This window comes from Heterocephalus glaber, unplaced genomic scaffold (assembly GCF_053883595.1).
Source record: "Heterocephalus glaber isolate CG9 unplaced genomic scaffold, H.glaber_assembly_v1.0 deba00001577, whole genome shotgun sequence".
In the NCBI taxonomy this organism is placed as follows: domain Eukaryota; kingdom Metazoa; phylum Chordata; class Mammalia; order Rodentia; family Bathyergidae; genus Heterocephalus; species Heterocephalus glaber.
Window position 1 is genome coordinate 12,701,014 of NW_028258358.1, and position 24,470 is coordinate 12,725,483.

Below are 24,470 nucleotides of genomic sequence, written 5' to 3' on the forward strand. Positions count from 1 at the left end.
CAGCAGAGCACAGGTGTCTTGGCTAGGAAGCTCTTCTGAGGGGGCATATGCCAGTATACCATCAGTATATTCCAAGTCCATGACTTGTGAAAAAACTATAGTATTTAAACAAGATAAAATATCCCTTCCCAGGAGGGAAACAAGACTTGTAGGCATAATTCAAAGGAATGTGTAAAAGAAAATAGTCCCAGTTATAGCCCAAGTGTTGTGGGAAATAGCAAGTTACCTCCTCTCCAGTGACTCTTTTTACTAAGGAATGATGGCTGAAAGGAAGGCCAGGGTTGAAAAAAATGACAAAGAGACATGTGCTAGAGTCCAAATATAGGCTAGTTTTTCCTTTAGTCATGATTACCTGGGGCTCCTCCACGGAGATGACAGTTTGGCCAGAGAGAGAAGGCAAAGAGTGCCCTGGGCCTATTAGTCTATCTGAATCCTGGTAAGATGGGCCTGAGCTCTGGGGTCCCTGCCTCAGAGCGCAGTCCAACTTCCACTGGCCACCTCGGCAATCAGACCATGGCTTAGGGGGCCTCCTATGGCAGTCCCTCTTAAGGTGGCCTGGCTTTCTGCAGTGGTAGCAGGTAAGGTTAGTTATTGAGCTCTTTTTTGAGCCTTGAGAATCAGACTTAGGGTCTTTCTCTTTTCAGGCTGAATTTAAAGCAGTCACTCTCTTTTGGCCTCTGTTTTTTCTCCCTGGCTTTCTCTGGGCCTCAATTATAAGATATTGCGGAGAAAATTTTACTGAAGTATAAGTGAGCTATCTGGAGCAAGAGCCATTTTTGTACCCTTTTCCTAATATCTAGGGCTGACTGGATAATAAATCTGTCTTTAAGAATAATCTGTACTTCCATCTAATCAGGAGCTAGATATGTATATTTCATCAAGCCCTCTTGTAAATTATCTAGGAAGGCAGAGGTGTTCTCATCTTTCTCCTGATAAATAGTTGACAATTTAAAATAACTGAAGGGCTTAGTTCTTGTCTTTCTTAGACCTACCTTTAAGAATATATTCCTGGAAAGTGTCTCCTATTTTAATCTCCTGTCTGGTTGACAGGCCAGGGTGACCTTGTATAGGGACTGTTTGGTCTTCAGTAGGAATTGGCTGCTCCCCTGAATGCCTGTCTTCTGACCTTTAAATTTAAGATAATATTTATATCTAAACATAGTGGTAGCTTATAATACTGCTTGTCTCATTAGAAGTTAATGTTTGATTTAAGAATAACTGTATCTTTCCAATCTAGTTTGTAGGTCTGAATAAGTCCTCTAAAGACTTCAATGTTCTCATTAGGGTTGTATGAAAAGTTTTCTGGGTCTCATTTGATCTTTCTTAGGTCACTGAGAGGAAAGGACATACAAACATGAGTAGTCCGATATTTGCCATTTACTTCCTGTAAGGGATATTGTCTTTGAGGGGCCTGAACAAATTAGCTAAGGATGGATATAGCCCCATAGAGGTTTCAATTATGGCTGGCCTAGAAACCCCATCCTCAGCATCTGAAGGCCGAGTAGGGGAAGCCTCAGACTCAGTAACTTGAGACTGTGAGAGGTGATCAGATCTGCTTTTGTTCACTGGGACAGACCTGACTGGATTCAAACTGGGCCCCCAGGAGCTTTGATTAAAGTTGTCTTGGAAACTTCACCTTCAAGTTCTAAATGGCAAAAAGTAGTCTCATGCTCAGTGGTGTGGTGGGATAAAAAGGACAGGAGAGACCACTGGGGGTCTCAGAAGGATTTAGCTTTTTTTTTTTGGTACCAGGGATCAAACTCAGGACCTTGCACTTCAGAGGCATGCGGTGGCACCACTGAGCTAAATCCCCAGCCTCTCAGGAGGACTGATTGGTGGTCCTTGACTCAGTTGGACTTTCTGTCCAAAAAGACTTGAGCAACATTCAAGGAAATGTTTTTAGTTTTTATACATTTTCCAAAAGGGGGTCTTTCTAGTTACATGAAGCTGGGGGAGAATGAGCAACCACAGTCACAGAAGCAAACAAAAACCAAACAAAAAAGCAGGTCTCACAAGATGTCAGTTTTGTTCCTTGTGAATGTTTGAGAACAGTACATCATGAATTTTGTTTACAGGACATAGTTGCCAGTGTCATCTATATCCTTCAGGGCATATAGTTCCTTAAAGTTTGCATGGATTTTATTTATAGGAGTGTAACTGTCCACCCTATTAGTATGGGGCAGTCAGCCTCGAAGGAAGGCTGTTTACCTTTCTATAGCAGAGCAGAGGTCAACAGTTACACAGGGAGTGGGAGCTGCAAGGAGATAGGAGATGGCTTTCTGAAAAGAAAACTGATTTTCTTTGAAGTTCTGCTTTGTTCCCCTTTTGATGACTACTATAAATGAGTTTTAATAGAAAGCATCATTATCATCCATATTTCTGTTGTTAGGGGGCAGTTCTCTAACAGGTAGAGACTGGTATTTAGTTAAGACCATTAGACTAGTAGTGGTGTGTCTGTCTACCAGGGTCTCTAAAGCTGACTGAATGTTTCTGACTAGCAAGGGCAAAAAGCAATGTTTCTGACTAGCAATGAGGCATATTCTCAGAGTAGCTAGGACCATTCCTATTAAAGTTTTGTATCCCCTAAAAGATGAAAACTAACCTCTAAAGAGAGTGTCAGGTGACTGTCCTTTCTAATTTTGAACTGGGATACGAGCAAGCTTTTGGATTCTGGAAGTCATGTCTTTATTGACCTTGCCATTATCATCAATCTCTAGGCAACACTTGGTCAAATTGCATTTTCCACATGCACCTCCTTCCTGGGTGAAGAGGTAGTCCAAGGCCAGTCTATTCTGATAGATGGCATTTCTCCTTAGAGGCTTGCTGACGAAGGAGGTTTAAGGCCCTTGCTGTGTCATTGCTGATAAGTTCAAGTACAGCTTGTAAACTTCTGATGCGGTTGAGCATGTAAATTGGGGCTCAGCATCCCCATATGCCATCTTCCACCTAAGTAGCTGGGCCATAACACTGAATGGTCCTTTTGGGAGGCCATTTGTTGTCTTTTTAGTCTCCTATTTGTTCTGCCCTTCTGGCCCTCTTATCACTTTCTCCATAAATGAGGTACCCTAAATTAATCATTGTTTTAAGGGAATTAGGAAGAAGGATGGTCTAATTGTCCCCGGTATGTATGCCCCATCCACCTGGCTGGCAATTGCCAATAGGCTTGTGGTCCACAAATCCAGTAAAAGCCAAGGGGTGCTTTCCTGTCATTTGGAGCCTCTAATTGGTACCAGAAGTGGTTCAAGAAGGAAAAACAAGAAAATGGATTTGAGAGCAATGGATATGACCAATTTTGTTTTCCCCACCACAAGGTTTTTCCTGAGTCTCATTGTCATATTGTTCCCCCACACAAATTAATTTTCCTTTATATTCCGTGAAAGTTTTTCCCCAGCAGGCAATGCAGAACCTTCCTATAATGGAAGTTTTTAAATGTCAAATGCTTGGATTTGTGGCAGTAAGGTTGAGGGGAGTTAATGGTAGGGTGAAATTGTCCTCAGCAACAGTTCTCTTGACTCCCATGACCATGGTTTCCCATGTTAGTTCCCCCACAGACATAGCATGAGGAGACATTTAGGTTTTGGGCTATATTCTCAGCCCTCTGAGTGAACAGATTCCTGGCTAAGGGATAAGATTTGGGCAATTCCTGTGGGAGATGGTCATAGAGTGAGTCAAAAACCTGAAATATTTGAGTTGAGTGGTTTGAGTCTTCTTGATAAAATATACAGAGGTTTGGGCCAAAGATTTAGCTCAGTGGTTCCGGCACCTGCCTAGCAAGCTCAAGGTCCGGAGTTCAATCTCCGGTACAAAAATATATATATATATTATATTTATATATATATTTATATTACATATATTTTTTATTTATATATATATATATATATATATATATATAGGTTCCTGAGGCTGATACCCCATAACAAAATGTTAATATCATAAGGTAACCTGTAGCCTGTTCAGACAACTCTACCTATAGTACAGTGAAGTTTACAAGATTATATGCCTGTGTTCGACAGTCTGGTTTAGTAATCTTGTGAAGGTGGCAACTTCTTGTCCTGATATTATCATCTGTATTTTGTGATTTGTAATAGACCAGCTGATAGTCCAAGTTACACAATTCCAGCAGTTCCATGCATCATCCTATTGTGATTGGGTCAGGCAATGGTAATGGCTGGTTCCTTTCCAAGGGCCACATAAGAACACAAGAGTATCTCTATCATATCTTTCCTGTTAACCTCCTGCATGAGGTTGCAAATGGGTTTAGATATGTTTTGCTCCACATATATCAAAGTACACAGAAATGGTCCCTTTATAGTTTGAAAGGACCTTAATTCTGTTTAAAAGGCCACCTTCACCTGTCTCTTTTTCTCCAACAGACTTCAAACCAGGTTTTATATGGAGGGGACCTGAGGTCATACTAGACATAGGGATGGTTATCCCCTGGTCACAGACTGAGTAGGTTGTCTCTTGTGAGTGCAAGTTCCCTGGTGCATCTCTGTACACTCATAATAGGTATGATATAGCAGGGCCTTTGTTATAATGTTTCCTGATCACATAGTATAAATGCAGTGGGAGCATTCTTCTAAGGATTTTCCTCCTGACTGAAGCAAGAAAAGAATTACAACAGAAAGGAAAAGAGACTTATCTGGTTGTTGTAGCTCCATGACGATACTCAAGCTTCTGCCATGCATATACTGGTCAGCTTCCAGAGTGACCTGGGTAGGTATGTCATTTCCTCAGGCTTCTGCCATGCATACACTAGTCAGCTTCTAGAGGTGACTAGAGCAGGGCTATCATCTCTGGCAGTACCTTGGTCTCATGGCAAGATCAGTCAGTTTGAGTGGTTTGGATCTTGCTGACTGGTCCATGGGTCTTGGGCAGCCTGTTTCAGTTGACTGTGGTGGGAAAAGGCACGATTCCTGAAATTTTAATGGTAGCAGGAATAGACAAAATTACAATATGGAGCCCATCCCATATGGGTCCCAAGGTAGTTGGATTTCATTTCTTGACTCAAACAGAGCCCCTGGGTTTGAAGGGGTGTATTGGGTCTGCTAGACTTATGGACATTTTTTTCTTGTACCCATCCGTGAATACTTTGCATGGCTTTTCTTAAAACCTGCATCTGTCTCCTCAGAGACAATTCCCCTAGCTCACAGAGATTACCCTTGATTTGATCTATGATGGAAAGTGGCCAGCCAAATATAATTTCATAAGGGGACTACCCAGTTTGTTTGGTGGGGCTCTCTCAGATTCCAAAGAGGACCATGTGTAGGTCTTGGTTCCATCTCAAGTGGATTTCCTGACAATATTTTTTCAGCAATTGTTTGAATGTCACATTCATGCATTCCACTTTTCCTGAGCTCTGTGGCTGGTAAGCCATGTGAAGCTTCCATTTTATCTCTTACATCTATGTGAGCTCCTGGACTATTTTGTCTACAAATGCTGACCCACTGTCTGACCCTAAGGTCAGGGGTAGTCCAAATCTTTCTATGATGTCTCTTTGTAGTGCCTTGGTCACCTCTCATGCCTTTTCTGTTAAGGAGGGGAAGGCCTCAACCGATCTTGAGAATGCACTAACATATATTGATAGCCTCCTGCTCAAGGCAATCCAGCAAAGTCCATAAGCAAGTTTTCACATGGGGCAGCTCTTCTTTCCTGGATACCAGGAGGACAGATGGGCCCCTGTCTTGGGTTGTTTTGTGCACAGGTTAAGCATTGCTCACAAACAGCTCAAGCAATGTCAGTGAGCCATGGCACATAGAAATGGAGGCCTAGTAATGTTTCCAATGCTCTTTCCCATATGAGACACTTGATGGAATTGTTTTACAAACCTAGGACCCAGCACTTTGGAGATGGATAGCCTCCCATCAGCAAACTTCCACCACTCTCCCTTTACATACTTTCCAGCTTCTCGAGAAAACCAGGCTTTGTCACTTGGAGAATAATTTGAGGTCTCTGAGAAAGGAGCCTCGGATATGAGAGAAATACCTAGGGTCCCTCTTTCAGATTGGAGGGCTGTCATAGCAGCCTGTTTCACTTCTCTGCATGCTTTTTGGTTCCCTCTGGCTTCTAATGTTCCAGTTCACTGGTGTTCCCTGCAGTGTGTAACAGGCACTTTCTCTGTAGCCCATACTGCATCTAGTAACCACAAAATTTCTTATTTATACTTTATTTCCTTTTCTTTAGCAGTCAAAAGTCCTCTATGCTTATATATGGTTCCATACACATGCAATGTTGCAAAGGCATATTTTGAATCAGTATAGGTGTTATCTTTCTTATCCTTTGCTAATAAAAGAATTCTTAACAAAGCTATCAGCTCTGCCTTCTGGGCTGAGGTTCTAGTGGACAGAGGCCAGGCCTCTACCACAGGGTCCAATGTCACCACTGCATATCCTGCCCATCAGACCCCTTCTGGCACAAGGGTGCTTCCACCTTGAAATATTCAACATCTGGCTCTCTGAGGGGATGATTATTGAGGGGAGCCTGCTCAAGAACACTTCATCTACTACTTCCACAAAGTCATGGAGGGGGGCTCCCAGTTCAACTGGGAGCAAGGTGGCTAAATTAAAAGTGTTCACAGTGGGAATTTTCACCCAGAGATTTTCACCCAGCCCTTGATAATGAGTCATCCTCTGATCTGATAACCAATGGTGTCCTCTCTGGTCCATTAGGATTATCATTGAATGTGGTACTAAAATAATTAGTTGTCCCATTGTCAGCTTGTCAACTTCCTGAATCAACAGGGTAATGGCAGCAAGTGCCCTGAAAAATGGAGGCCATCCTAGAGCCACACAGTCTGTTTTGACAAGTATGCCACTGGGCAGTGCCAGGATTTCAAAACCTGAGTCAAGGCTCCTATAGCTATTTCATTTATGGACATATAGGAACAAAGGCTTGGTTATATCTGGCAGTCCCAAGGCTGGGGCCTGAGTCAAGACTTCTTTGATCTGTTTAAATGAGCTTTCCTGGTCAGCTTCCCAGAGGAAGCTCTTTTTCTCTTCCCTTTGTGGCTTCAAATAGGGGCTTAGCCTTAAGTGAGAAATTTGGGATCCAGATAAAACAGAATCCACTGCCCCCAGAAATTCTCTTATTCGGCACTGGGTGGTTGGAGTTGGGAGGGTGAATACAGCCTGCTTTCACTCTGTGCCTAATTGGCATTCCCCGTGAGTCACTATGAAGCCTGGGTATTTGACCTCTTGTCAGCAAATCTGTGCCTTTTTCTTGGATACCTTGTATCCAGCCCTCCAACGCAAATAAAGGAGGTCCTTGGTTCCCTGATAACTGTCCTCACGAGTTGGGGCCACCAGAAGAAGGTCATCTACATACTGCAGAAGGGTGCAGTTGTCCCCTGGTGTGATGAAAGCTTTGAGGTCATTAGCTAGTGCTTCTCCAAAGATTGTGGGAGAGTTTTTGATCCCCTATGGAAGCCTAGTCCAGGTTAGTAGTTTCTTTGTGCTTGTGACAGAATTCTCCCATTGAAATGCAAAAATGGGCTGGCTAATCTGTGCCAGGCATAAACAGAAAAAAGTATCTTTTATATCTAAGCAGGTAAACCAGGCAGCACTTGCTAGAATAAGTCCCATCAGTGTGTATGGATTAGACACTCTCAGATGTATAGTCTCAGTAACTTTATTCATGGAATGCAAGTCCTGTACTGGTCTGTATTCATTTGTCCCTGGCTTACATACTGACAGGAGTGGGGTGTTCCAGATGCCTAGCATCTAGCCAGGATTCCACGTTCTAAGAGCTGATTTAAATGCCTTTAAATACCTTGTATGGCTTCCCAAGGTAGGGGGTCTTGGTGGACTCAAACAGGAGCTGCTCTTGGCTTTAGTTCTATTATTACTGGTGTTTGCTTTACAGCTAGCCTTGGTGGGTTGCCTTCAGCAAAGATCTTGGGAATCTTGTGTGTTAGTCTATTTACCTCATCTGTCAGCTTTTGTGACTTATCCAAATATAACTTCCATTCCTCTGCCTTCAGGACATTAAGGGTTAACACCATGACCCCTGGTTGAGTCAAGCTTAAAGTAAAGTCACATTTCCCTGTAGTGCAAAGGTAATTTAAGCCTGCAGCTTCTAGAGTAAATCTCTCCTGAACAATAGAACTGGGTAGTTTTGCAGACACAGGAACTCACACTGGGTTTTTTTCCCCCTATAACACATCTTTTAGGTTGACAAAATGGTCTCTTTTCTGGAACTCCAGTGGCTTCTACAATAGTCACATTTTTCTTGGATAAAGGCCTGATAGGGTGTGTGACCACCAAGTGCTCTACTCCACTGTCTACCATAAAGTCCATCAACTGCCCCCCCACCCCCCGCCACTTTCATCTTGACCATAGGCTCTTTGGGGCCCAAGCATATTATGCTCAGTCTAGTCTAATCCTCATAACTTTCAGTTACTGCCAGCTCAATAAGGCCAGCATCTGGTTTCTCCCAGGGGCAACTTTAATAGGCTTTTGTGAATGGTCTCCTAGTTTTAGAATTTTCATCATCATCATCTCTGTCAGCATTTTCTGGGTGTTCATCTTTCCAGTGTCCATACTTTTTACATCATGCACATTGATCCCAATCTATCTTTGGTCAGTTGGCAGTTCCTGGCTGGGTTTGTTTTTGTTCTGCCTGCACCATGCCCCCATTCTTTGGCAACCTCTATCCCCACCCCCACCCCATAAGTACTGCTGATAGCAGGTTTGCTTTCTTTTTGAGCATCCGGTCAGCCTCTCCTTTGCTTCTTGGTACCAATTTACATATACTTTGGTAGCTACCTCTAAAATTTGGGATGCTTTCATGCCAGCAAAACCTTCTGGCTTTTTTAGCTTCTGCCTGATGTCTCCATGAGCTTGTCTCAAAACTTGCATATATCTATCACACACTGATTCTCAGTTGCTTCCAGGCTAAATGGAGTACACACTTGGAATGCTTCACAAAGTCTCATATAAAACTGGCTGGGACTTTCATTTGTACCCTGGAATATTTCTGAGATCTTTCCCATATTTATTACTTTCTTTTCTCCCTTTTTTAGACCTTCTAGAAGGGCTTCCCCATATTTTTGTAAACTTTCTAATTGCTCTGCATTATTTGGGTCCCAGTTTGGTTCAGTTCCTGGGAACTACTATAGGGTGTAGGCTTGAACATTGAATATGCCCCCTGGTGCATTGTTTTCCAGCCAGTGAAGGGCTGCCTGAGTAACTCTTCAGTGCTCCTCAATGTTAAACATTGTTAGGAGAAGCTGTTTGCAATCTGTCCAGGTTGGATTGTGAGTCTGAAAAATGGATTGCCTTAGATCTATGAGGGATTGGAGTTTTTCTATGTGAGAGGGAATATGATGTTTCCACTTGAGGAGATTAGTAGATGAAAAGAGCTGACAGACTAAGGTCCATCCTCCCTCCAAATGTGGCCTCCCATATCATAATAAATGGGTCCCCTAGTTTCTTGGAGGGGCAATTGCAGGGCCTTTGTCTGACCTGAGCAAAGACAGCTTGTTTGATTGCTTAGGTTTTCCTTGCTTTTGCTCTGGGGCATTTAGTTTGGTTTTTCCTCCCTGAGTAGTGTGGGGGCCTCACTATCACTTGATCTTGCCTTCCTACAGATTGGCCTTGGCAACAGGGAAAAATGGGAGCTTAAGGGGGAGAGATCTCTTCCTCTTCTGGTGGGTCTTGCAAAACTGGATTTGTTTGGTTTTTTTATTTGTCCCTTTGTTGTCTTTCTTTTATTGCTGAGCTTCCTAGTAAGGCTGATTCTTCCCTCCCTTCTGTCCAGGGCTCGGCTCAGGCTATGAGTGTTTTACAATATGCCTCCAGCCAGGGCTGCAGCCAGGTTGGTCAGGTCTGGACTAAATTTAAGCAGGGGTCAATATAGGGAAACTGATCCAGATGTCCTAGTCATGCTCTTTCATCCCCCAACTATCACCCTATATACACATCCAATTATTACTCTGTCAATTGTTCCTTCAGCTGGCTAGCCCACATCAGAGGAAGGCAAATCAACTTTACAAAGTGTTTCCACCTCTGGGAGGTCAACTTTACTCCACGGTCCCCTATATAGCCTCTGTTAAAGTTATTTAACATACATTCCAGTGGGGTGGGTTTGGATGCTTCTCCTCCCATTTCCACCCTGTTACAATGCAATTCACTCTCTCAAGCACTCTCACTTCAAGCTGGTTAGACCACCTTCCTTGTGGGAGTTTTCAGGTGCTGCTTAGCAGTTAAGAGGGTTCATAATCCCAAACTCAGACTCCTAAACATGCCTAGTGTTAATAGGGTAACTTGCTAAGCCTTATGTGGATGGGCACTAGCCCCAGAAGGCCCCACACTTGCCTGGAGCATACAGTATGTATCAAGTGACCGGCAGCTCCACATACTTTACTCCCCTCTTTCACACACAATCACATGCCTCCCCTCTCCCACTTTCCAGTCCAGGTGCAGGTTTCACCTGACTCCCTCTGAGTCTGGCTACTCAGAATACCTGGTGTGAGTTTAATCCAACTGCCCCTAAGTCTGACCACCTGAGACACCCACTTTGCACATCACTCTCCTTGCTGGCCTATCCCACAAGCTGTCTGAGAGTTGTTTGTGAGCCACTCTTACTTGCAGGCTGCTCCTGTGTTCTACTTGGGGTTGTAGGTTTCATCCAACTCCCCTTGAGTTTGATTACTAGGTACAACCCGGGAGGTGATCAGGCTCCCCTTCCATCCTAACAGAACAGGTTCCCCCATGGGCCATCAAAAACTTGCCATGGTCCTGTAGCATGCTATTGTTCCAGAATTATCCTGAATCCCCTTGGGTTTCTTTTGTGCTGACAGTGAAGAGGTCTCTGAGCTTGGAAGGACTGGTTTTCTCTCTGAGCTGAAGTCTCATCTGGTGGCATCATTTCTGTACCTGGTGGCTGCATTCCTGAAGCTCGGGCCCTTCTTGAGCCTGAAGGCAAAGGAGATAGAAATTCTGTTATCTCCAGTCCCTTCATGGTTGTCATAAATGTTGTGGGATAAAAGACACAGGAGAGACCACTGGGGAACTCAGGAGGATTTATTGGTTGTCCTTGACTGAGTTGGACTTTCTGTCCAAAAAGACTGAGTACCGGACAAGGAAATGCTTTTGGTTTTTATACATTTTCCAAAAGGGGGTCTTTCTAGTGACATGAAGCTGGGGGGAAGTGAGGAAACAAAGTCACAGAAGCAAGCAAAAAGCAGGTTAGTCATGTCTCACATGACAACAGTTTTCTTCCTTGTGAATGTTGTGAGAACAGGGCATCATGAACTTTGTTTTCAGGACATAGTTGCTAGTGTAATCTATATCTTTGAGGCCACATGGTTCCTTAAAGGTTGCAAAGACTTTATCTATAGGAATGTAACTGTCCACCCTATTAGTATGAGGGGGTCAGCCTTGAAGAAAGGCAGACTCCTGCAAGAATCTGGCTGTTTACCCTTTCTATAGCAGAGTGGAGGAAAACAGTTACATGGTGGGTAAGAGCTGCAAGGAGCTAGGAGAGGGCTTTATGACAGAAAAACTGATTTAAGTTCTGCTTTAGCGGTAGGGAATGCCTTAAGTGCCAAGTGTCTAGTTTTCTTGTGGCTCACATTTACATTTTAAAGTTGTCTCAGAAACCTCACCTTTAAATTCTAAAGGGCAAGAAGTAGACTCAGGCTTAAATGTAATGAATGCCTTAAGAGTCAGGTGTCTGGTCTTCCTGTGGTTTACATTTACATTTTGAACACAAGCAATGATTACTTCTTAATGTAAAGAAGATCTGAACATAAGACAATATTGACCATAAGACAATACTGACAATCTTTCTTACAGTACAATTCTAGTTGTGAAATAACATCATAAAAAATATTTCTCTCTGTATTCTACTTTGGTTCCAGGAGGTAGCCAGGCCTTTCAACTTTGGCATTGAGTTCCCAAAAGAAATCTAAGAGAAAGAATAGCATCCCTTTAATTTCTACTTGATTCTTAAATCCTCAAAGTGTCCCTGAGGTGACTTGCTCCAGAACAGGTGGCTGCCATCTGGAGAAAACTGGAAGATAGGCTGAGCCAGACTTGCCACCTTTTACCAGTTCAATGGCCCTATCTTAAAATAATTTTGAAACAAAAGGCAGAATCTATGAAACAAAGGGCAGAATTTATGAAACAACAAATTAGAATCTATGAAACAAAAAAAAAGCATACTCTTAATTATCTCAGTGGAAGACCTCCAACTGGACCTCCAAAAAATCCAAATAATGTAAGGGAAATATTAAAACTCCCACCAACCTGCTAGATATCCAAAGCACCAAGTTCATGTTCTCTAAAATCAAAGAATGAATTCTAGAAACAACAGAGGTTAAGAGCAGGAAGAATTTATTGAGAGAAAGATAGCTTCTAAGAGAGACAGATGGGGACACCCAGAAAAATGGGTTGCCCACCCATTCTGCTTCTCAAGGATGTTTTGAGCAAAGCCATGATTAGAGGCAGGTTCAAGGTGGGATAAAACTACATTCCAAAGGAAAATCATAAGGTAGGTATGAGGTGGGGCAAAACTATGATCAATTAATAAGATTACAAGTGCAGTAGCTTAGGCAATATTGATTAAATGTGGATCAAAAGGGGAAACAAGTCATGTAGTAAGAATGCATGAAATGAATAAGGATTTTTCTGGAAAGGAAACAGACTAGGGAGGTTTTGGTTCTCAATGTGATTGATGTCTATTTAGAATATCAATCGGTAATGGCCATCTTGGCATCCATAGCAGCGTCCGGGTGCCCTCCTCAGGAGACTGGAGCCACCTGGGCTCACATAGGGAAGCTTATATGCAATACTCCTCTGCCATGCTTCTCTGCCTTGGAGCCAGCTGACTATGGAGTCACACCTCTACAAACTTGCTGAAACTGTTGAAAGATGGCAGAAGAAGTGGCAGTAGCCAAATTTGATTATGTGCGCCAATAAGAACAAGAGCTGGATATCAAGAAGGATGAGAGATTATGGCTTCTGGATGATTCTAAGTCCTGATGATGAGTTAGAAATTCTATGAATAAAACAGGTTTTGTGCCTTCTAACTATGTGGAAAGGAAAAACTGTGCTCGAAAAGCATCTACTGTAAAAAATCTAAAGGATACCTTACACATTGGAAAAGTGAAAAGAAAACCTAGTGTTCCAGATTCTGCATCTCCTGCTGATGACAGTTTTGTTGACCCAGGGGAACATCTTTACGACCTCAACATGCCAGCCTATGTGAAATTTAACTACATGGCTGAGAGAGAAGATGAATTATCATTGATAAAAGGAACAAAAGTGATTGTCATGGAGAAGCACAGTGATGGGTGGTGGTGGGGTAGCTACAATGGACAAATTGGATGGTTCTCTTCAAACTGTGTAACTGAAGAAGGTGAAGTCCTTTGGGTGACCATGTGAGTTCACTGTCAGAGAAATTAGCAGCTGTTGTCAGTAACCTAAACACTGGGCAAGTGTTGCATGTGATACAGGCTCTTTGCCCATTCAGTTCATCCAATGATGAAGAACTTAATTTTGAGAAAGGCGACGTAATGGATGTTTTTGAAAAGCCAGAAAATGACCCAGAGTGGTGGAAATGCAGGAAGATCAATAGGATGGTTGGTCTGGTGCCAAAAAACTACGTCACCATTATGCAGAATAATTCATTAACTTCAAGTTTTGAACTGCCACCTCCACAGTGTGATTATATTACCCTTCACTCACTGGAAAGTTTGTTGGCAATCCTTGGTATTACGGCAAAATTGCCAGATATCAAGCAGAAATGGCATTAAATGAAAGGGGACATGAAGGAGATTTTCTCATCCAGGATACTGAATCTTCACCAGATGATTTTTCAGTATCATTAAAAGCACAAGGGAAAGGGGCTGGGGATTTGGCTCAGTGGTTTCGCCTCCTGCTGCACAAGTGCAAGGACCTGAGTTCAATCCCCGGTACCAAAAAAAAATAAAAAGAAAGAAAGCACAGGGGAAAAACAAGCATTTTAAAGTCCAACTAAAAGAGACCTTCTACTGCATTGGGGAGTGTAAATTCAGCACCATGGAAGAACTTGTAGAACATTACAAAAAGGCACCAATTTTTACAAGTGAACAAGGAAAAAAGTTATATCTTGTCAAACATTTATCATGATACTGCAAATCAGAAGTGACTGTTAATACAGCTTTATTCCTCATGTAATTGAAGACTGAGAAAATGTTGGTCCAATCCTGCTTGATTAGAAATTGCTGTTTCTAACTCTGTATGAGAATTGATTATAATACATAAGTATTTTTGTTATCACTCAGCCCATACATATATATTATATATGCAATGCATTTGCATAGAACAATTTCTTATTCTTGGTCTTTTATTTTAAAGTTTTCTTCTTTGCTGTTTTTCTCTTTGCTTCTAATTTTTTTTTTTTTTTTGGTACTGGGGATCGAACTCCAGTCTTTGTGCTTGCACAGCAGGCGGCGAAACCACTGAGCTAAATCCCCAGCCCTTTGCTTCTAATATTAAGGTTTTGTATTTTGAGAAAAAAAATCAAATAATGCAGATCAGAAGTCTGTATGGAAGGATTCCTTTATTGCCTTTCTTGTATTTCCTTCTAAAGGCCCCTGCTAGTTCTGCCATAGTTTCCCTTCATATAAAATTATATCTATATATGAAAAAAAATATCAATCACTGTTATTTATCCGTAGGGGAAGTATGTGGGTGCAGTAGTTCTCTTTTTTTTCAAACGTTGGCCCTCAGTAAATGTGTCTCAATTGTCTTCTACATTGGCTCCGAGGCTCCAGCCCTGTCTAACTGCCTACAATATATCTAATTAACTTAGCTGTCTACAATAATAGCCTAGAAAAATGAAAATGAAGCTTAACTGGAGATTACCATATTACCTCCAACCAGGCACTCTCCACTTTAACCAAATATTTTCTTTGTCTTTTTCCTAAGAACACCTTTCTCAGCACTTTGGTGGGCTGAGGCAGGAGTATTGTAAATTCAAGTCTAGCCAGAGAAACTTAGTGAAATAGCAGAACTCTGTGTCAAAATTTAAAATAATTAATAATAGTAATAATAATAATAATAATAATAAAGAAAAAGATAGGAGATGTAGCTCAGTATGAAAGCCTTGAGCTCAATCCCCAGTATCATTTTAAAAAAGGAGCCCTTTGCCTCCCATCCTCAGGGAGCCCTGAACCACTTACAGGCTGGTGCTGCCCAATTCATAGATTGATGTCTCCTCAAATAAATTCATTAAAATATTTTTGTGCTTACATTTATCTTTTAACATTAGGAATGCTTCTTCTGGGGAATACCAGCTATCATGTAAGGTTCTCAGCCACCCCCAGGTCAATAGGTTAAGAGAAGCCCAAGATTGCCATATGGAATGACCAATGGCTGCTAAACCAACCACAGCTGTTCCAGCCAGCTCAGCCCACGCAACAGAGAAAAGTGCATACACTGCTGCAGTTGCAGCCTGGTTGAGCTTCTGGATGCCTGCAGGTGCATGTGAGAGCCGATGTGAAGCCCAGTGAAGCTCAGTCAATCCAGAGAACCAAGAGCACAAATTGTTGGGTAAGCCACACAATTTGGATTTTGTTTTTTGCACAGCCATAAATATCTGAAATATTATATAGGTAAAATATCAGTAAGTAACTTACATAAGTAGGTATATATAAATATTAATGAGCAACACACTCGTGTTCTAAAACTGTGGTTCCCAGTTCTCACTGTGGATGTCCAAAAGGTCTCCAAAAGTTTCAAGAATATTGCAAACTTTCAAAGTCATCTTAAAATGACACTGACTTTGTTTAGTTTGAAATAAATATATAACAGAATTCCTTATGAAGAAGATTAAACAAGAGGTCAAAGAAATGTGGGAAACAGTTATACTTGTAAATCAAATTTTTATTTGAAAAGTAGCATCATTGATCAAAAAGTGATTTCTACACCAAAAAGGTCCAGAAACAAACAAACCCTCCACCGTGACTTCCAAAGCCTTGAAGCTTCAGTGTGTGGTGCACATGCCACTTGTCCCCTGGAAGCCATGGCAGAGTCTGCCTTCTGACAAGTGATAGGTCTCCCACTACCTCAGCAGCTATTATGTATAGTAGCTGCCCTCTTCCTATGGTGCCTTGCCCCCTCCCCTGTGTGACATCATGCCAAGATGGTTGCTCCCACCAAAGAATAAACCCTTCTTCCCAGCATGCCCCTGTTCCTGCCTAGAGAGTAACCTAATACTTGCTCACCTCCTACCACTTAGTGATGTCACCGGCTCCTCCATTCCCTAGTCACTACCTCACTCAACCCCACCTCAGCCCCTACAAACCCCACCCCAGTCTCTATAAAAGACTCTCCCTGCCCTGGCCATATTGCTTTTGTCTCTCCTTTGTTCAGAGACAGCCTGGCAGATTTATTCCCCTAATAAAGGCTTATTGTGGCTGGTCTGGTCTTGGTTTTAGGCCCTTTTACCTGACAACAAGACCTCTGGGTGATGCGTGCATCCTTTGACAATGGAGAAGTAATGGTGCAGAGGAATGGTTGCCAAATAGCTTGTATATGAGAATCATCTGGGAATCTTAAAAATTTCAAAATCCAGATTTTAAGTCAGGCCTGCCACAATCTCTGTGGCGGGACACAGGCATTGCTGGCTGAGGAGAGACCAAGTGATTCCAATGTGTAGCCAAATTCAGGAACCACTGGACACTTACTAGAGCACAGGGGAATCACCTGAGTGTCCTGGAGAGTGTGAGTGTTGGGTTCCAACCCCAGGAAGTTTGTGGTAACTGGTCTCAAATGTGAGCCAGGCCCTTGGAGTTTTAATAAGCTCCTCAACTGATTCTCATGTGCAGCAAAGACTGCAAACCACAATCCTAGAGCCTGGCACAGAAATGTTCAAAATGGCAGCTGAGCTGGCAACACTTTGGGGAAGAAGATTTTAAAGTCAGTGAGCATTAATTAAAATGAACAGTTGGTCTCACAGCATTCAGCTACCTCACCAGGTATAATGACAGCACTGAGCTCAGTGATGACCAGGTCTGCCAACTCTTGCCTGTCTCCATGGGCTCTCCTGACACTTTCTCTTGCACATTTCTCTTCTGCTGGGCTCTCTTTCAAGTGATTAACATGTGCATCTGCTCAGCATTAAGAACAAATACCTTCACCTTCAAAAATAGAAATGAAGGGCCAGGGATTTAGTTCAGTGGTTCCACCACCTGCCCCCGTTCAATCCCTGGTACCAAAAAGAAAAGAAACGAAAACAAATTATGCCATCGCCTATACATTTAAGTGGGTCAATCTCAGATTCAGAAACTCAGAAAACCACTAGGTAACTTTGTATGCCTTTAGGGCCACACCAGATACAAATACTACAACTCAACCACAAGGAAGAAAATCCAGGAGCCTTCCAGAAGAAGAAACATATAGCTATAAATTAGGTTCCAGATAGAAAGACCACAAAAAGATTGTTTTTCAAATGCATGTGTGTTTATGTGTATTTGAAGCACTGTAGCATTTCAAGCACCAGATAGACAGATGGACAGATTGATTCAGCCCCACCAAGCTTTGGATTAAGCACCCAGTCCGCCCTCAGAAGCACCTGGAGGGAGAAGGGATCACTCCAGTTTTCCTGCCACCCACCCCTGGATGCTGTAGGGACAGTGATCTGGGGAAACATAAGCCACAAGGGGGACTCAGAGGAGGTACCTGTCTATTAGGTGTGTGTTCTTAATCCATTTGCTATAGCAAAATACCCAAGGGCAAATGGTTTAGAAAGGAAAGAAGTTTGTCTTGACTCACAGTTTTAGAAGTCTAAGAGCACGACATCAGCATCTGCTAGCTTCTGGAGAAGCTATGGGCTGCTCCACGTACTACAGAAAATGAGAAAGCAAGTGGATGGTTGAGGAAGAGAGAAAGCACATGGTGAGAGAGGGTGTAGGAGAGGGAGCTGAGTTCTCCTTATAGTAGTCCATCCTCAAAGTAAAGAACTACATGAATCCTTTCCTGAGGGTGGGGGTCTCATGAACTCATCACCTCTTAAGGTCCCACCTCCCAGCACTTACCCCATTAGATTATCTTGCAGGCAGTTGGACAGGGCTGCCCTCAAGGCGCCAGCCCTCAAGGAGCCAACACAGGGAGGAGCCAACATGGAAAACAATTGAGGCTCATTCACTGGTTAGCATTATAAAAAAGAAAAGAGATACTACTTCCTCTAGAGATAGTTAGCAGTAATTGATATTCTAAATGGGAAATTCCTTGTATGTGACTTGTTTTCCCATTTGATCCCCATTTAATAAATATTACCTGGGTGACTGTGCTTGTAATCTTATTGGTTGGTCATGGTTTTGCCCGACTTCATGCCCACCTTGTAATTTCCATCGGGTCTTATAGTTTTGTCCCATTTTAACCCTGCCTCACCTTGTGTCTTTGCTCCATAAAACCCCCCTGGGAAATAGGGTCCAAGGCAACCCACTTTTCAGTCCCCCTTCTGTCTCTCTTAGAAGCTTTCTTCCTCTCAATAAATTTTTCCTACTCTTAACCTCTGTTGTTCCTAGAATTCATTCTTTGATTTTAGAGAACACAAACCTGAGTTTTGGATATCCAGCAGGTTTGGGAATTACTTCTATTCCCCCTGTATCACTTATAACAGCTCATTCTCAAAGTGAGTAAACCACTATTATGAGAACTACATGAATCCTTTCCTGAGGGTGGGGATCTCATCACCTCTTCAGGTCTCACCTCTCAGCACTTACCCTAGGGACCAGTTTCTAACACCACATGAATGTTGGTGGACAAATCATACTCAGATCATCACAGTAGGCCTTTGAGCCATACCTTCTTCACTGGCTTCTACTCCAACTCAAAACTCTCAGGTCTCTTTCACCACTATGTCCAAAGTGCACAAGGCTGGTCTGAGTCAAAAGTCCACTTAGTCTCTGAGAAGCTGTCATTAGGGCTAGAAAGCACAAATTCACAAGTATCAGCCTTCTGTTACTAAACTTTGTATTTCACAAAGTACATATTAATAGATAGAAACATTCCTGAAAATTGAGTAACAGCTCCTCCTTGTGGCATATAAATATATTGATAAATATATATATTTATATATATATTTAAAACCTTGGTTTGCAAGCATTTGTTCTGAAAATATGCTTATACTCCAAAGCACTTGTCCAAAGGGACTTTCCCCATAAGAAATAATGGAAACTCAGATGATTTGTTCCACAAGCCAAAAATATTCATATAAAAATGATTACAATACTGTAGTATAATACAAAGTAATAAAGAAAATAAAAATGTAAAGAAAAATAAACAAATTTAACCTCAACATACCTTTGAAAACCTTAGTGGCTGGTGTGAGGGAGACAAGAGAGAGGAGGGTTACTGTGTAGGATGACTTGCACTATCAGTAAAGGAATCACTGCTATCTATTGCTCAATGAAATTTTTTTCTTTTCATGCAAGGAAACTGTCCAGTGATACTTGCTTTTGCCTCTGTTGGAGGATTTTGTGAAAATGTGACATTGCCTTGTTATATGGCCAGACAAGTTGGAACTATAGAGATGTGCCATACACTGAATTAAATGGAGTCCTTTATTATCATAGTTGGCAGCCAAAGCAGGCTCAGGCCCCCAAACACTGGACAAAGGAAAGGCAGTTTGTAGGGTCCTTTTAAGGGCTCTTCTATTTGGGGAGGGCTCAGAGAGAGAGGGAGCACAAGCCAAATTTCACAAAAGCAGAACTTTGCTAAGTAGTGGGGATCAGGGGCAGTTTCACAGTTTAGTTAAAACAAAGTTTCACATAGGTGCTAGAGTCTTCTGTTTACAAGGTAGTAAAGATAACATAGTTGCAGACTCACACAGGATGCAGTGGTGGTCTGTTATGTATTAGCTGAGGGGACTCCCAAGGGCAGGGGAGGAAGGGGAAGGTGACCACCCTGAGGAATCACTCAACTTTACACAAATGGAGTCAGGTACACAAATGGAGCTGGGTTAGCTATCACAGCCTTGTCATTAAACAGATTCATTGCTTGCCCTGCTACAGCCTTATCTGCATGATGTTTTTCTGCAAATTTTGCACTGTTTCCTATGTTTTACACATCTTCCTAATCTCCTGTGAAGTGAGGGGTTCCTCCGCCTTTTTCGCCTCCTTTGCAAGCATGATCTTGCTGTTTAGAGATGATCACCCACAATCCTGCAGAGAGAGAGAGACAGACAGACAGACAGATGGGCAGACAGATGGACAGAGAGATAGATGGAGGGAGAGGAATCATTGGTTTAATTGTGATCATGTGATGATCAGCATCACATACTACTATTATAAGATATCGCTGGTTTATCAAGTTAAAATCTGTTAGCAATGTTTGTCATCTTGTGGAACACTCACACAAGAAGTTACTCACAATCCAATATAACAATACAGTGAATGTTTAAATTTTTTAAATCTATTACAGTAAAAGACACATTGTCATTAATCCCCCTTAGAATACATCCCTTGCTTCAAACACATTTAACCCATCCTTCTTGACACTCTCTTAAGCAGGTCTGGAAGTCTTGTTTCATGAGTGTCTTTAATTGTTCTGTCATGGCTGCCTCCATGTAATGAATCAATTCAAAATATTTATGGCAATTTCTGTCAAATAAACACATCATGGCATGTCCTTATCCACCTTATTCATCAGATCTGGCACTGTGCAAATTCTGCTTCTTACCCAAAGTCAAAATGACCATGAAAAGTAAATATTTGGAATTGATTAAGAACATTGAGGCCACCACTTCCAGAACTGCTTCAGAAAGTGGCAAGAAAGTTGGGCATGGTGGTGCATGCCTGTAATCCCAGCACTTGGGAGGCTGAGGCAGGAGAATTGCCAGAGTTTGAGGCCAGTCTGGGAGACATAAAGAGTTCAAGACAAGATCCTGTCTCAAAAAGAAAACGGCAAGAATGAAATATGTTCAAAGTGAAGAGAGTATTTGTGGGGGGAATTAATGGTCATGTGTCTTTTACTCTAATTAATTTTTTATTTTTAAAAACAATTTTATTGGCACTTGTTTGCAGTACATAATGATTATATTCATTGTGAGGAGTTGGTACATGTGAATAACACATCTTAATTCTCTTGTTCTAGCCCCTTCCTTGCCCCTCCTCTCCCTCTCTCTTCCCCCTCCCTCCATATCTTGATCTCTTTCCCTTTTGCAAGAAAAATATTATCTGTCTTTTATTTTGCTCTTTAATTTATTTATGCTTTGGGTTTCTCATATAAGAGAGACTATGCAATATTGAGGTTTGTGTGTCTGATTTATTTCACTTAAGCTTCTCGTCCCAAGGTGCATCCATGTTCCTACAAATGAATCAAATTTATCTTTTTTATGGTAGCATGTACTATATTGTATACAAATACTGTCAGGCTTGATCTGGTCATAAAATGGTTAATGAATACACTGCTTAATTCCAAGCTACAGTTTAATAGATACAAAAAACTGCAGGCTTCAGCAAGACACATCACACCCCAGACCAGATGCAGGCCGTGCTGTCCCGGAGCAGAGAGAACACAGGACAGGATGTTACAAGAAAGACCACAGAATACAGCACAACATCTTCCCTCCCTTGACCGCTGCATAGACTTCGACCACACGTTTACACCTACACTATGCATGACAGATGTGCCAGACCCTCTTCTTCCCAGTCACCTACAAAAAACTCCTGCTTTTTGTCTGTTCAGCAGTGATGGGCCTCTTGCCTTCAGTCCACCTCCACCGAGGTGAATAGAGTCCTTGCCTCTTTGCCTTCTGCTAGCCTGCTGGGGTGGTCTCATTCCTCTCAGCAGTTGGTCGCAAATGTTATAAAGAATCCACTTGTCAACAAAGGACAGGCTCTCAGTTGTGAGAAAAAGAAGAAAAGTTTATTCCAATGAACAGGGACAGGGACTAAGGTCAGGGGATTCTAAGGGCTAGCAAGGGGAGGGAGGGAGAGAGATAGTGGTAGCTAGCTGGGAGAGATTTCATCCCTGACAGGATGGGCTACTGCCAGGGGCAAGAGATACTAGCAATTAACAGGGAAAGGAATTAGGCTTACATGGGTATGGAAGGGGCTAAGGAATCTGGGGTGACATATTTATGACTTAGATGCCAAAGGATGGTCTGGACAGATATGTGTACAATTACTGGACGTTTTGGTATCAAGGGGTCATAAGCCGTATTTTTTTGGTCCATTTACCTCACTTACTGGGAAGCTGCTGGTATTTGTTAAAAACAGCCTGTTTATTTTCCCTGTTGATTTAGGACAGGCTTGACAACAAACACCACCTTTCTTTCCTCTATTTTGCTCTTTATTTAGACTTTGGTTTTCTCATATAAGAAAAGCCATATAAATATTTAAACTTGTGTGTCTGATCTATTTCACTTAGCATTATTTTTGAGGTGCATCCATTTTCCTACAAATGGTTTAAATTCATCCTTCTTTATAACAAAGTATTCTATTGTGCATAAATACATTTTTTATCCATTCATCTGTTCATTCTTTTTTTTTTTTTTTGGTACCAGGGATCCAACTCAGGTCCTTGTGCTTGTGGGGCAGGGGCGGTGGAACCACTGAGCTAAATCCCCGGCCCTCATTCTTTTATTTTTATTTAAATATTCACCATAGTCTTTGATTATACTTCATATATGTACACATACATATATGAGATTCTAAATAATATATAGTTTGTTATTAATGGGAATAGTAGGACATTTAGAAGGGCAGGAAAAACAGATGCAAAGAAATGTGGATTTGGTTTTAATTCAAAAATGCAGCAAATAGGTTCGCCTTCAGGCCTGGGGATTTAGCTCAGTGGTTCCACTGCCTGCCTTGCAAGCACAAGGTCCCGAGTTTGATCCCCAGTACAAAAACATAACAACAAAAACACAGGCTGACCTTCACTTGTTTGCTGAATTAATCTAATCCACCTGCCCAAGGAGGGAAACAGTTTCAACATGCACAAGTCCCCTGGAGCTGTTAGCAAGCACTGAGCATTTGCTGCATTGTAATTAAGAACACAAAATTCCATCTGCTTGGAGAGACTTCACCTAGGAGACCTTGGCTCATTAAACAATCACAACCAGGACACAAGGGCTTTGTCCTTCACCACTGGGAAGTCTATAACTACTTGTTGAACAGATGAATGAATAACAGCCATATTAAGTTTAATACCCCTCAAGGGAAACAGGGTCCAGCTACTTCCCTTCATAATTTTTAGAGTTGGGAGACTTGGGGTCTAGGACTGTCTTTGTCACTAACTATTAATGACCTGAAGAAGTCATTTTTTTCCTCCTGGGGAAACTCAACCAAGAGATGGAATACAGATGTCCTCTGACTTCAAACTTCAAGTCATATAGACAAAAAAAATTTTAACTATTATTAAAAAGAAAGGGGCTGGGGATTTAGCTCAGTGGTTCTGGCACCTGCCTCGCAAGCTCAAAGTCCCGAGTTCAATCCCCAATACAAAAAAAAAAGAAAGAAAGAAAGAAAAGAAAGGTGCACTGCTGTAGCAGTTTCTCAAAAAGTGAAATACAGAATCACCATAGGATCCAGCAATTCCACATCTAGACGTGTACCTAGAAGAGTTAAAAGAGGGGATTTAAACAGATCAGTGTGCACCCATGTTCATTGTATTGTAGATAGGTAAGTTACTTGATATCTGTAGGCAGTTAAGGCTGGCCCTTGAGGAGCCAACATGGAGGACAGTTGAGCCAAGAGGGAGGACAATCGAGACATTCACTGAAAGCCAGCATTGTAAAAGAAGAGACACTACCACACCAGCATAACAAGAATAGCAGTGATTGATATTCTAAGTAGGTATCAATCACCTGGGTGGAGGACCAAGATCCAAGAAAGATCCCTGACCCATCCCTTACCACCAAAAATCCTTGCTCATTCCTTGTATGCTTACTATGTGACTTGTTTCTCCATTGGATCCCCATTTAATCAATATTACCTAAGCGACTGTACTTGTCATAATCTTATTGGTTGTACATAGTTTTGCCAACCTTGTGATTTCTCACTGGATCAGTATTACCTAAGCAACTGTACTTGCTATCTTACTAGTTGACTATAGTTTTATCCTACCCTGAACCTGCCTCACCTCATGGCTTTGTCCCATAAAATACCTTTGAGGAATTGGGTGAGCAGGCAACCCATTTTCCAGTCCCTCTTCTGTCTCTCTTAGACAGAAGCTTTCTTTCTCTCAGTAATTTTTTCCTACTCTTAACCTCCATTGTTCCTAGAATTTATTCTTCAATTTTAGAGAACATAAACTCATGCTTCAGATATCTAGCAGGTTTGCGAGTTACATCTCTTCTCCCTACATCAATAGCAGCATTGTTCCTTATAGCCAAAAGGTAAAAATAATGCATATGTCCAGATGACTCAAGTGTTTACTAGATGAATGGTAAACAAAACTGTGTCAGCATACAATGGAATATATTATTCAGCTTTAAAAAAGAAGGAAATTTTGACACAAGTTACATGAGTGAAT

General features: G+C 41.9%; 1 long non-coding RNA gene and 1 pseudogene across 1 annotated transcript; one reads left to right on the forward strand and one right to left on the reverse strand.

Annotated features, from left to right (window-relative positions):
• Positions 1-10,136: 10,136 nt before the first annotated feature.
• On the reverse strand, positions 10,137-20,361 carry LOC147823511 (uncharacterized). The gene is made up of 3 exons (XR_015443744.1): positions 19,293-20,361; positions 17,760-18,915; positions 10,137-10,913 (listed from the first exon to the last, which is right to left on the reverse strand). It is a non-coding gene; the product is annotated as an uncharacterized LOC147823511 (long non-coding RNA).
• LOC101714139 (SH2/SH3 adapter protein NCK1-like) lies at positions 12,873-14,169 on the forward strand (annotated as a pseudogene).
• Positions 20,362-24,470: the final 4,109 nt, after the last annotated feature.